We start from the raw sequence: 13444 nt of genomic DNA on the forward strand, positions 1-13444 counted from the left end.
GCAGCTAGGCTATATACAAGGGGGGTACCGGTACAGAGTCAATGTGCGGGGCACCAGTGTCGAGATAATTGAGTTAATATGTACATTTATGTAGATTTATTAAAGTGACTATGCATAAATAATAACAGAGAGTAGCAGCAGCGTATAAGAAGGGGGCAATGCAAATAGTCTGGGTAGCCATTTGATTAGATGTTCAGGAGTCTTATGGCTTGGAGGTAGAAGCTGTTTTGAAGCCTCTTGGACCTAGTACCGGTGCCCTGGTACCACTTGTCGTGCGGTAGCAGAGAGAACAGTCTATGACTAGGGTGGCTGGAGTCTTTGACAATTTTAGGGCCTTCCTGACATCACTTGGTATAGAGGTCCTGGATGGCAAGAAGCTTGGCCGGGATGTACTGGTCTGTACACACTACCCTCTGTAGTGCCTTGCGGTCGGAGGCCGAGCAGTTGCCATACCAGGCAGTGATGCAACCCGTCAGGATGCTCGATGGTGTAGCTGTAAAATCTTTTGAAGATCTGAGGAACCATGCCAAATCTTTTCAGTCTCCTGAGGGGGAATAGCTTTTGTCGTGCACTCTTCACAGCTGTCTTGGTGTGCTTTGACCATGTTAGTTTTGTTGGTGATGTGAACGCCAAGGAACCTGAAGCTCTCAATCTGCTCCACGACAACCCCGTTGATGAGAATGGGGGACTGCTCAGTTCTCCTTTTCCTGTAGTCCACAATCATCTCCTTTGTCTTGATCACGTCGAGGGAGAGGTTGTTGTCCTGGCACCACAGTCAGGTCTCTGACCTCCTCCCTATAGTCTGTCTCATCGTTGTCTGTGATCAGGCCTACCACTGTTGTGTCATCAGCAAACTTAATGATGGTGTTGGAGTCGTGCCTGGCCATGCAGTCATGAGTGAACAGGAGTACAGGAGGGGACTGAGCACAGACCCCTGAGGGGCCCCAGTGTTGAGGATCAGTGTGACAGATGTGTTGTTACCTACCCTCACCACCTGGGGTCAGTCCGTCAGGAAGTCCAGGATCCAGTTGCAAAGGAAGGTGTTTAGTCCCAGAGTCCTTAGCTTAGTGATGAGCTTTGAGGGCACTATGGTGTTGAACGCTGAGCTGTAATCAATGAATAGTATTCTCACGTAGGTGTTCCTTTTGCCCATGTGGGAAAAGGCAGTGTGGAGCGTAATAGTGATTGCATCATCTGTGGATCTGTTGGGGAGGTATGCAAATTGGAGTGGGTCTAGGGTTTCTGGGATAATGGTGTTGATGTGAGCCATGACCAGCCTTTTAAAGCATTTCATGGCTACAGACGTGCTACAGGTCGGTAGTCATTTAGGCAGGTTATCATAGTTTTCTTGGGCACAGGGACTATGGTGGTCTGCTTGAAACATGTTGGTATTACAGACTCAAGACAGAGAGAGGTTGAAAATGTGAGTCTCTGATCTGGAGATGGTGGTGACATAGACGTGTCAGCAGCATCAGCACTATATCTAATACTAGGATCATTCCATAATGGTATCATTTCCTATTATTATCTGGTGATTCCTTCAGGTTCCAGTGGGGTTCATTGGGGTTCCAAAGGTCACAGGCAGAGACAGTCAGTTGTTCTATCCAGAGAATTAACATGAGAACAGAGGGGTGATGTGCCTCAGGCTATGGACATTGGACACATAAGAACAAGGTAACACAGGTCACTTCCATAACCAACTCATGAAGTAACCACCCCCAAACTCCAAGATGGAGGCGAGGTGCTGTAAATATCAAAGCTGAAAGATGATTCCTTTATAGATAAAAAAGGAAAGACAGTTACATAAATCTGTGTGAGGGACACTCAGTTTGATCAGTGTCTACCATCATCTGCTGTGTTGCTCTGGTACTGCATGTTTTCCAACCATATAGATGTTCAAAATGGTCACATATAGAACTTATGTTGCTCATAATTGGAGATTACATCCAGCTGTCTCTCCTTCATTTTGTCACATACTTGTCTCACCTACCACCAGACTGAGAATAAAAAATAACATTTTGAAGAAAAATGAGTGCAGATGTTGCTAAACACACAGATATGTCCATTCCTGAGCTGTGACATCACCAGCAGCATAGTGATTGACAGCTAACAGCTGTATCGCCACCCAGAAAGAAGGGGCAGTGAGGTCATCATTGAGGTCACTGGGGGTCAGGGTGTGAGTGGAATGCAGGGTAGGAATGCACTGTGTGCCAGGGACCCATTCCATGGGAGAGAACAATGATCAGCACATACTCCCCGGAGAACCATACCACTGGACAACAGCAGAGGAAAAGAGAGAGCACAGTACAGACACCGAAGGGATTCATTACTATAACAGAATGTTTCAAATACATTTAAAATAAGAAGGGTGATGACAGAAGGGACAAGGCTGGAATAACAACAATGTACAGAAGCATGCCAGATCCCAGTGACCAATAGATACATTAGTTATTGGCAGGAGAGGTCAAAGGTCAACTAGAGGAGTGTGAAGGCAGAAGGGATTGGGAATTAAATATTCAAACAATGTACCTCATCTGGGAAAGGGTTAGCGGTCACAAATCAGAAATTTAACATTTGGGGGAAAACAGTGGAAATAGTAAGCTAGGTATACAACACACAGACAACATAAGGGCAGAATATCTATAGACAGAGAATTTAAAAATCTAGAAGGCTAGGTCCAGTGAGTTGAATAATTTATTGAGATCAAATGTAAACCACAGAGATAGGTGAACACCGGGACTGTGCCAGGGGACGATACGATGTGCTTGACTGACTGGGGTTGTGCGCTTGTGCTGTATGATGTCATCTGCTGTACCCATCTGGATATGTGTGTCAGTGAAAGAGATGTGTTCCTGCAAGAGCATGTGTGTATTTAGGGTTGCACAGCTACCACTATTTTACCAAAGTTACTGGAATCCTCTGTAATTTTGGTAAATAACAGGTCATCTATGGTAACTTTGGTGATTTATACTTGAACTAAAAAAATGTTATTCATATATAGTATTATTATTTTTTACATCTGTGACCATAATGTCCGTGAGTTTCTAGTGGATAGACTATATGGTTCAAGAGAAAAATAACCTAAATCATTTTGGAAAAGCATCTAATCAACAATTGCATTGTTTTCAATTCACTCCACAAACTATTGTATTTTTTCACAACTGCCACCAGTTTGATCCCCAAATATTTACAACAAAGACATATTGACATAGTAAAATAAAAAAAGTGTAAAATAAACAAAGGGTATTTTATTCTGAAACCCTCATATTAAACATCAATGACATTCACTACGTTGATGGTTTATATTTAGGATATTTTACAGCTTTGTCATCTCATTTAATTATTGTATAGATGTTATATCACACAGAGGGCCAGAGATAATTCATGAGTATGTTTACATGCACACTAATAATTTGATATTAAACTGATTATGGCATTATGCCAGGTATGGAAATAGTCACGTGAACACCTTACTCTGCTTATCTTGAATCGGCGTACGGTCAAAATCTAAGTAAGCATACACCAATTAAAACACCTGGTTTTCTAGGCAATCTTTCAAATTACTGCATTCGAGCTGTGTATTTGATTTGCGCCCAGCACCAGACTCCCTCTTATGCGTGAATTTGGAAAAACAAAAGTATGCATATTAGAAATTGTTTTCACATACAAACTTTATATGTCCCAACTCAGAATCAAAAAGGTTTTGCAAAAAAGTTTGGCCAATGTGGTCAAACATTTTTTTAGATGGCTGATTTTCTGAATTTATCTGAAGTCTCATCAGTAGCCTGATTTCAGACGTAAACAGGATTATTAAGGAAATTGTTCTTCTTGCAAAGCATGTAAATGTTTTAAACAAAATCCAATTATGGTATGCATGTAACCATGCTCACAAACACCTGTGATAATCTGAAGTACCAAAAAAAGACACTAGATGTCATCTGATAAAATTACATATATTCCTTGAAAGTTACAAAAATTCTGGTAGTTTACTGGTAAACTTAGAAAGTTTCCAGTAATATACCCTCCCATTGCAACCCTATGTGTATCAGGGTTCTGCATTAGGTGTGTATGGGCAGGTTCTGTGGTGGTTCTGCAGGCAGGTTATTCTGGGCCTCTTGGACTTCTTGTTCAACAGGAGCTTTAGCACCTGAATGAGAGTGCCAGAGAGAACATTCCATTACTGAAAGAACCCCTCAGAGGAGACAAAAGCAAAAATGTCCCCAACTCACTCCATCTCTGCCCTTTTATCTTGTCTATCCCGTTTACCTTGATCTTCCAGTTTCTGCATCTCTTGGTGGAACTGTAGTTCTCCGTTAGGACCCGTAGGAGGCTGCCCCTCCACTGCCTGTTTCTCCTTCCTCTGAGACATCTCTAGCACTGCCTGACAGGATCAGACAAACATTTCATCATATGGCTACTCATAGTTTCATATTTCATTGAAGATATAATCGCTATAGTGACAGTATGGCTTATTCTGCAGTATTTGGCTGTTCATAGTATGGCTATCCTCCATACCACTGTGCAGAGTAAGTGGTGGTTGTCTACCTGTTGGTACTCTCGTCTCTGGGCCTCCAGGGCCTTGCCCCTCTCCTTCAGCAGATCCTGCTCCTGACGAAGAGACTCCGCCCTCTTACCGAGCTCCTCCTCCTTGGTCCGCAGTTCCGCCTCAAACCGGCTGGAGCTCAGCCTCTGTAAACACCGGCTTGGTGTCATCTAAAGTCTGGAGGGATGGGGTGAAGACGAGCCTGACATCACTCAACACACAAACTATAAAATGACCCAACGTCCCTCACTCACTTACATCCCATTCTTTAGGGTTATTGAACTCTTTCTTGTCTGTTGATTTAAGGAACTCTTCCAGGCTGAGAGTCGATCTTGATTGATGTCCACCTGTCAAAACAGAAAAAGTAATAGATAACAGACCAAGAGTGAACGGATGAGAGGTGAACAGCCAGAGAGTGAACGGATGAGAGGTGAACGGATGAGAGGTGAACAGAGAGTGAACGGATGAGAGCTAAACAGACAGAGTGAAAGGATGAGAGGTGAACAGAGAGAGAGAGAACAGAGAGAGGGAGAGAGGGATAAAGACACAGAAACAAGGAAAAACAGGAATGGAGGATTAAAACAGAGGACAGAAATCCAAACAATACTAACGTTCTTCATGACATGCTCCCTCATCCTCAGCCTCTCTTCCTCCATCTCCATCATATCATCCTCCTCATTCTTTGGGTCGTAGACCTTCTCCAGCTGGTGGTAGAGGGCAAGAGAGAGCTGTTACTATACCACACGGACACACACACGGACACACACACGTGAGGGACACACACACACACACACACACACACACACACACACACACACACACACACACACACACACACACACAATGTGCGTTACCTCTTTGGCAAAGAGGGCCTCTAGTTCCTGCTCATCTAAAACACCATCTCCATTCGCATCTACAGGGAGGAAAATAAACATTATTTGAACACATACAAACGTCATCATCATGTAATAGTAGAGTGCAGCTTAACTGACCATGCAGTTTGAAGAAGGTCTTTGGGTTAAACTCTGTTGGGTCCAGTCCATCAGTCTCCTCCCATACCTCACGCAGTTGAGCTACACTGCCCTGATGGAGAGATAGAAAAGAGAGGGAGAGAGAAAAGAGAGAGAGATTCCATTCTACTGGTCTCGCATACAAAAAGCATTCCCTCAATCTTACTCGCTCTCTCCGTCTTTCTCTCTCACCGGAGCGTTGACCTTGGGGTGCTTGCGGTGTTTATCCTTCAGCTCCTCCATCCTCTTCTCCTCCTTCTCTCGCTTCTCCTGGTCCAGACCCTTGAGGTACTCCCGTCTCTCGTGCTCCTTCAGCATCTCATAGCGTTTGAACTCATCATGTCTCTCTGCATCGTAGTTCTCTAGGTCTTTAGTGGCCTAGCAGGGAGACAAGAGGACAAGGATGAGGGAGATACTGATGTACAGTACCAATCAAAATTTTGGATACACCTACTCCTTAATTTATTTCTACAATGTACAATAATAGTGAAGACAAACTATGAAATAACACATATGGAATCATGTAGTAACCACAAAGTGATAAACAAATCAAAATGTATGAGATTTTTCAAAGTAGCCACCCTTGATGACAGCTTTGCACACTCTGGCATTCTCTCAACCAGCTTCATGAGGTAGTTACCTGGAATGCATTTCAATTAACTGGTGTGCCTTGTTAAAAGTTAATTTGTGGAATTTCTTTTTCTTTCTTAATGCATTTGAGCAAAGAGAAAACAACAGTCCATCATTACCTTAAGACATGAAGGTCAGTCAATCTGGAACATTTCAAGAACTATGAACGTTTCTTCAAGTGCAGTCGGAAAAACCATCAAGTACTATTAGTATTATTATTATTATTACTATGATGAAACCGGCTCTCATGAGGACCGCCACAGGAAAGGAAGACCCAGAGTTACCTCTGCTGCAGAGGATAAATTCATTAGCATTAACTGCACCTCAAGATTGCTGCCCAAATAAATGTTCAAGTAACAGACACATCTCAACATCAACTGTTCAGAGGAGACTGCGTGAATTAGGCATAAATGGTCGAATTGCTGCAAAGAAACCACTACTAAAGGACACCAAAAAGAAGAGACTTGCTTGGGCCAAGAAACATGAGCAATGGACTTTAGACCGGTGGAAATCTGTCCTTTGGTCTGATGAGTCCAAATTGTAGATTTTTGGTTCCAACCGCCATGTCTTTGTGAGACCCAGAGTAGGTGAACAGAAGATCTCTGCATGTGTGGTTCCCACTGTGAAGCATGGAGGAGGTGGTGTGATGGTGCATTGCTGGTGACACAGTCTGTGATTTATTTAGAATTTAAGGCACACTTAACCAGCATGGCTAGCACATCATTCTGCAGCGATACGCCCTCCCATTTGGTCTGCGCTTAGTGGGACTATCATTTGTTTTTCAACAGGACAATGACCCGAAACACAACTCCAGGCTGTGTAAGGGCTATTTGACCAAGAAGGAGTGATGGAATGCTGCATCAGATGACCTGGCCTCCACAATCACCCAACCTCAACCCAATTGAGATGGTTTGGGATGAGTTGGACCATAGAGTGAAGGGAAAGCAGCCAACAAATGCTCAGCATATGTGGAACTCCTTCAAGACTGTTGGAAACCATTCCTCATGAAGCTGGTTGAGAGAATGCCAAGAGTGTGCAGAGCTGTCATCAAGGGAAAGGGTGGCTACTTTGAAGAATCTAAAAATATTTTATTTGTTTAACCGTTTTTTGGTGACTACATGATTCCATATGTGCTATTTCATAGTCTTGATGTCTTCACTGTTATTCTACAATGTAGAAAATAAAGAAAAACATTGAATGAGCAAACTTTTGACTGGTACTGTACATTGGCCTAGCAGGGAGACAGAGGACAAGGGGAAACTGATATACATCGGCCTAGCTGGGAGACAGAGGACAAGGATGGGGGGATACTGAAGTACGTTGGCCTAGCAGGGAGGCAGAGGACAAGGACGAGGGGATAATGAAGTACATCAACACCAGTGTTATGACACAAGTAGATAAGAATCAGGGCCCGTATTCATAACGCATTCTGGAGTAGGAATACTGATCTAGGATTAGCACCCAATATAAATCGCATTAATTATGATAAAAGATGGTGCCGACAGACAAACTTGGCAGATCTGCTTCTAGCGCTTAAGCAACTTTGCCGTATTTAGGTTTTTTTGGTGTTATTTCTTACATTATTAGCCCAGAGCAGTTTTTGTGTTATTACATATAGCCGGAAATAACTTTTGGAAATCAGAGCGGCGGTAACGACCAGGAATACGACTTTCCCGAATACTCAGGAGGCTTGCACACCCTCCACCACTTCCAAGTATATTACTCGCTAATATTCAGTCTCTGGACAATAAAGTAGATGAGTTCAGGGCAAGGATCCTCCAGAGTCATCAGGGACTGTAACATACTCTGATTCACAGAATCATGGCTCTCTCGGGATATACTGTCCCCGTCCATACAGCCAGCTGGGTTCTCAGTACATTGCGCAGACAGGAATAAAGAACTCCCAGGGAAGAAGGGCGGTGGTGTATGTTTCATGATTAACTACTCATGGAGTGATTGTGATAACATACAGGAACTCAAGTCCTTTTGTTCACCAGACCTAGAATACGTCAAATTCAAATGCCGACCGTTTTACCTCCCAACCTCCCGATTCTCTCCGGTTCCAGTGACAGCCATGTATTATTATATTCCCCCTCAAGCCAATACCACGACAGCCCTCAAGGAACTACACTGGACTTTATGCAAACTGGAAACCACATATCCTGAGACTACATTTATTGTAGCTGGGGATTTTAACAAAGCAAATCTGAGGAAAACACTACTGAAGTTCTATCAAGACATTGACTGTCGTACTCGCTCTGATAAAACACTAGACCACTGCAACTCTTTCGAAATGCCTACAAGGCCCTCCCCCAACCTCCCTTCGGCAAATAAGATCACGACTGCATTTTGCTCCTCCTTCCTATAGGCAGAAACTCAAACAGGAAGTACCCGTGCTAAGGTCTAGTCAAAGCTGGTCTGACCAGATCGGAATCCATGCTTCAAGATTGTTTTGATCAAGCGGACTGGGATATGTTCTGGCTAACCTCAGAATAACATTGACGTATACAAAGACACGGTGACTGAATTCAACAGGAAGTGTATAGAGGATGTTATTCCCACTGACTATTAAAACCTACCCAAACCAGAAACCGTGGATAGATGGCAGCACAAAACTGAAAGCGCGAACCACTGCGGAATATAGTCGAATACAAACAGTAGTTATTTTCTCCGTAAGGAAATCAAACAGGCAAAACGTCAGTACAGAGACAAAGTGGAGTCACAATTCAATGGCTCAGACACGAGACGTATGTGGCAGGGTCTACAGACAATCACAGATTACAAAGGGAAAACCAGCCACGTCTTGCTCCCGGACAAACTAAACACCTTCTTTGTCCGCTTTGAGGATAACAATGCCCAACACGGCCTGATTTCAAGGACTGTAGGCTCTCATTCTGTGAGTAAGACATTTAAGCGTGGTAACCCTCACAAGAATACCAGCCCAGAAGGCATCCCTAGAAGCGTCCTCAGAGTAAGTGCAGACCAGCTGTCTGGAGTGTTTACAGACATATTCCATCTCTCCCTATCCCAGTCTGCTGACCCCACTTCCTTCAAGATGTCCACCATTGTTCCTGTACCCAAGAAAGCAAAGGTAACTGAACTAAATGACTATTTCCCCGTAGCACTCACTTCTGTCATCATGAAGTGCTTTGAGAGGCTAGTTAAGGATCATATCACCTCTACCTGACACCCTAGACCCACTTCAATTGACATACCACCCCAATAGATCCACAGACGATGCAATCGCCATCGCACTGCCCTATCCCATCTGGACACGAGGAATAGCTACAGAAGAATGCTTTCAATACCATAGTACCCTCAAGTTCCTCGGCGTACACATCACTGACAATCTGAAATGATCCACCCACACAGTGTGGTGAAGAAGGAGCAACAACTGCTCTTCAACCTCAGGAAGCTGAAGAAATTCAGCATGGCCCCTAAGACACTCAAACTTTTACAGATGGACAATTGAGAGCATCCTGTCGGGCTGTTTCACCCCCTGGTATGGCAACTTCTCCCCCCGCAACCGCAGGGCTCTTCAGAGGGTGGTGCGGTCTGTACAACGCATCACCGGGGGCACACTTCCTGCCCTCAAGGACACATACAGCACCCGATGTCACAGGAAGGCCAAAAAGGACATCAACCACCCAAGCCACTGCCTGTTCACCCTGCTATCATCCAGAAGGCGGGGTCAGTACAGGTGCATCAAAGCTGGGACTGAGAGACTTCTATCTCAAGGCCATCAGACTGTTAAATAGCCATCACTAGCCAGCTACCACCCGGTTATTCAACCCTGCACCTTAGAGGCTGCTGCCCTATATACATAGACATGGAATCACTGGCCACTTTAATAATGGAACACTAGTCACTTTAATAATGTTTACATACTGCTTTACTCATCTCATATGTATATACTGTATTCTATTCTACTGTATTTTAGTCAATGCCACTCCGACATTGCTCGTCCTAATATTTATATATTTCTTCATTCCCTTCTTTTACTTTTAGATTTGTGTGTATTGTTGTGAATTGTTAGATACTACTGCACTGTTGGAGCTAGGAACACAAGCATTTCTCTACACCCGCAATAACATCTGATAAATATGTGTGTGTGTACACAATAAATGTGTATTTGTACCAATAAAATTTGATTTGAAAAGGCTAAACTGATCCTAGATACTCTTAGATGTTCTATGAATGCACATACAGGCCCTGGACTCTATGCTCACTGCATTACCGTTGAGATGAGCAGCTCAAGGTCTTTGGCCTCAAAGGTGTTCTGATTGTGTGGATCCAGGTGTTCAAACTGCTTCAACAGAGAGGCATGGTCCATCTGTAAACCTTGGGGATAAACAGAGGGGTTTTAACAAGTGACTGAGAAAACATATATAATCTTGGTCTTCCAGGCCTTTAGAAACCCTCACTCTGTGTGTTGGTGCTGTCCAGTTTGGCTTTGAGCAGCATCCTGAGGCGAGACACCTCCTGTCTCTTCAGCTCATCCAGACGAGTTCTAACATGGTGCCCCACAAGGTCCAGCTCCTTACTGAGACGACCATTCTGAAGATGGACAGTCAGTCAGACACATAGATTCACCTTTATTCGCCAGGACATTTACTGTACATGTACCAGGAACTTGACCCAGTGACTTGATGCTGCCACAATAAACAGAACATAGACCGAATACAGACAGAATGTATAGACAAATAATTTACACATACAGTATGTACACTATAGATTAGGGATGGGCATTTGAAATTATTTCACTATACAAATATGATATTTTTTCAGATATCTGGATTGTTGAAGTACATGTTTTAAAGAAAACGGTACCCTACGCGTTTCAGCGGAAGGGTAAGTGAGGTGTGAGAGAGGAGCAGGGGCCAGTGTGTGTGGCACAGAGGGAGAGAGAAAAAGTAGACAAACCGACTCGTGCTAGTTAGAAAACTTGGCTGCAACAAGGTTATCTATCATACCATCTGGTAGTACCGGTCTTGACTGAACCAAATCATTGTAAAGAAGCTAGCTGGCTACAGTAGCCAGCTAAGTTAGTCAGCTAGCTAGCTAAAGTAGAAAGGCTAATTGAGGCTATTTTGCGGCACACCTCGTAATTGTCTACGACAACTCCATTCATATGAAACAACAGCCTACCTGTTGGTTGATCATTGTAGCCTACTCCTTCTCATTTAGCCAACTTATTTCCATAATTTTTATTCTAATTTGCATCGATTAGAAATCTCCCACTTCCTTTGCTACACATTGAGCCTCCGACTGTAACACCACTTTGATTGACCATCAATAACAACAAGCTACACGTGTGAAGGCTACCGGAGCATATTTTTTATGGGCACTTAAAAACTGTCATAAAACTGTTGTGTTATTAAAATGTTTAATGTAATGGTCTATCCTTGCAGGCTATGTAGCAATGTCACATAGGTACTTTTATGAAATTTTAGACCAGGCATTTTCATAGTTAAAATAGACCATTAAGTAATCGAATACTAACGTCCATTCAGACATTCAAATAACCCGTGCCAATCCCTACTATAGATGACATCATGAGAGAGGAGGTGAGGGGGTACTTAGTGAGTTAATACTTTCAAAAACTAATAAAAAACTAAGGTCAGAAAATATAAGACAAGGGGAAAAACAACAGAGAGAGAGAGAGACCTTGATGTCCTCTGTATTGGCAGTCTGGAGTTTCTCTCTGAAGTGGGGATCTGTCTCCAGCACTTCAATCACCTCTCTCAGATACCGGTCATAGTATAGGCCTGTGTCCTGCAATGGACAGGCAACCACACACACACACAAACATCACACACAGATACGTTACACATGGATACACACAGGCAACCACACACACAAACATCACACATGGACAACACAGACACAGACAGACAACAACCACACAAACGGATGGATGGACGTACCACATTTTCCTCCTGAGGAGGCTGTGCTTCCTGGGGGTTGCATTGCGGTCGAGGGGCACTGACCAAACCTCCAGAGACATGGATAGGAGCAGCAGCCAGCCAGGATCCAGGTTCATCCTCCTGCAAGAGAAGTATGAACATATAAGATCTGTCTATGTCAATTGTGTATTCAGACATTATTCAGCTGTCTGTCATTTGGTACTGAACACCAACGGAATGATGTTTGACGGCTGACATCTGACAGACAGAGGCACATCACAGGAGGCGTATCCTGTTGCATGGACATTATATGGGAACTGGTAGACTGACCATCAGATACTGTGGGCTTGTGACGCACTATGGGCTAACGCGAAACCTCACTGAATGAAAGGTCTACGCTCCGAGTTCGTGTGACAATATACAGCTTTTCAGTAGAAAGCGCAACAACACGCAACAGCAAAGACACTACCGGCCTCTTGAACAACAGGAAGCTAGCTAGCCAACGTTAGCAAGCTACGGATGAGAGGCTTCCATCCATCTTGCATCCCCCATTCATATTAAATGCGCGAATCCCACTAGAAAACGTCAGGCAACGCCAACAGGCCAAATTTAGTATTACGTACACTAGGTGTGACATGAGGGATTCTCGCTTACCGTTACTTGTTGATCGGTGGCTAATTCTTGCCCGTTGTATTAGCCAGCTGACGTTACTTCCTTTACCGAAAGTCTTCCGAAATTATTATTATTTTTTTGCGTCGCAGCCGAAAATGACGTCAGAAAGAAGCGACTATGTTGACCGATTGTATGGGTACCGTCCGTTCTTATAACGCGTTCAACTACTATTCGGAACTAGGAAATTCGTACATTTCCGATTTGCTAGTTTTGAGGTTCCCAGTTCCGACTATTACATGAACGCGGCATTATTATTCCTCAGCGTCTCCATCCCGTCGGTTCTTATTAATAAACTGTAGTTCAGTGGTCTCGTCAGAGAGAAAGAGGCGAAGCGAGAGGATTTACTGCGCCCAAAATATGTCCGCGTGAGATAAGCCCTTTTTTGCATGGAGGGTGTCGAAATCGAATAGAAGTTTTGTAATGTTTAGGCGGTTACAAATGTACTTATATAAGTGGATTCACGTGGCATTCCGGCAATTTAGAGAAAAACAACTTAGTTTTGCCTGTTGGTCACACGCTTATCTACCCTCTCATTGGCTAAAATGGTCTCACCTGATTTCTCCTGCCTTTCATCATTGATGACATATGTTTCCGTTGTTAGAATGGTCAGTCTTGTCAATATAATAGATCATCTTTGGTCTCGTTCCAATACAGAAAAACGTATTCCTTTACGTCTTCCGTAT

The 13444-nt window shown here is 43.5% G+C and overlaps 1 pseudogene; it reads right to left on the reverse strand.

The window, feature by feature from the left end:
- Positions 1 to 2676: 2676 nt before the first annotated feature.
- LOC127930067 (nucleobindin-1-like) lies at positions 2677 to 12226 on the reverse strand (annotated as a pseudogene).
- Positions 12227 to 13444: the final 1218 nt, after the last annotated feature.

This window comes from Oncorhynchus keta, chromosome 5, assembly GCF_023373465.1.
Source record: "Oncorhynchus keta strain PuntledgeMale-10-30-2019 chromosome 5, Oket_V2, whole genome shotgun sequence".
NCBI classification, from domain to species: Eukaryota; Metazoa; Chordata; class Actinopteri; order Salmoniformes; family Salmonidae; genus Oncorhynchus; species Oncorhynchus keta.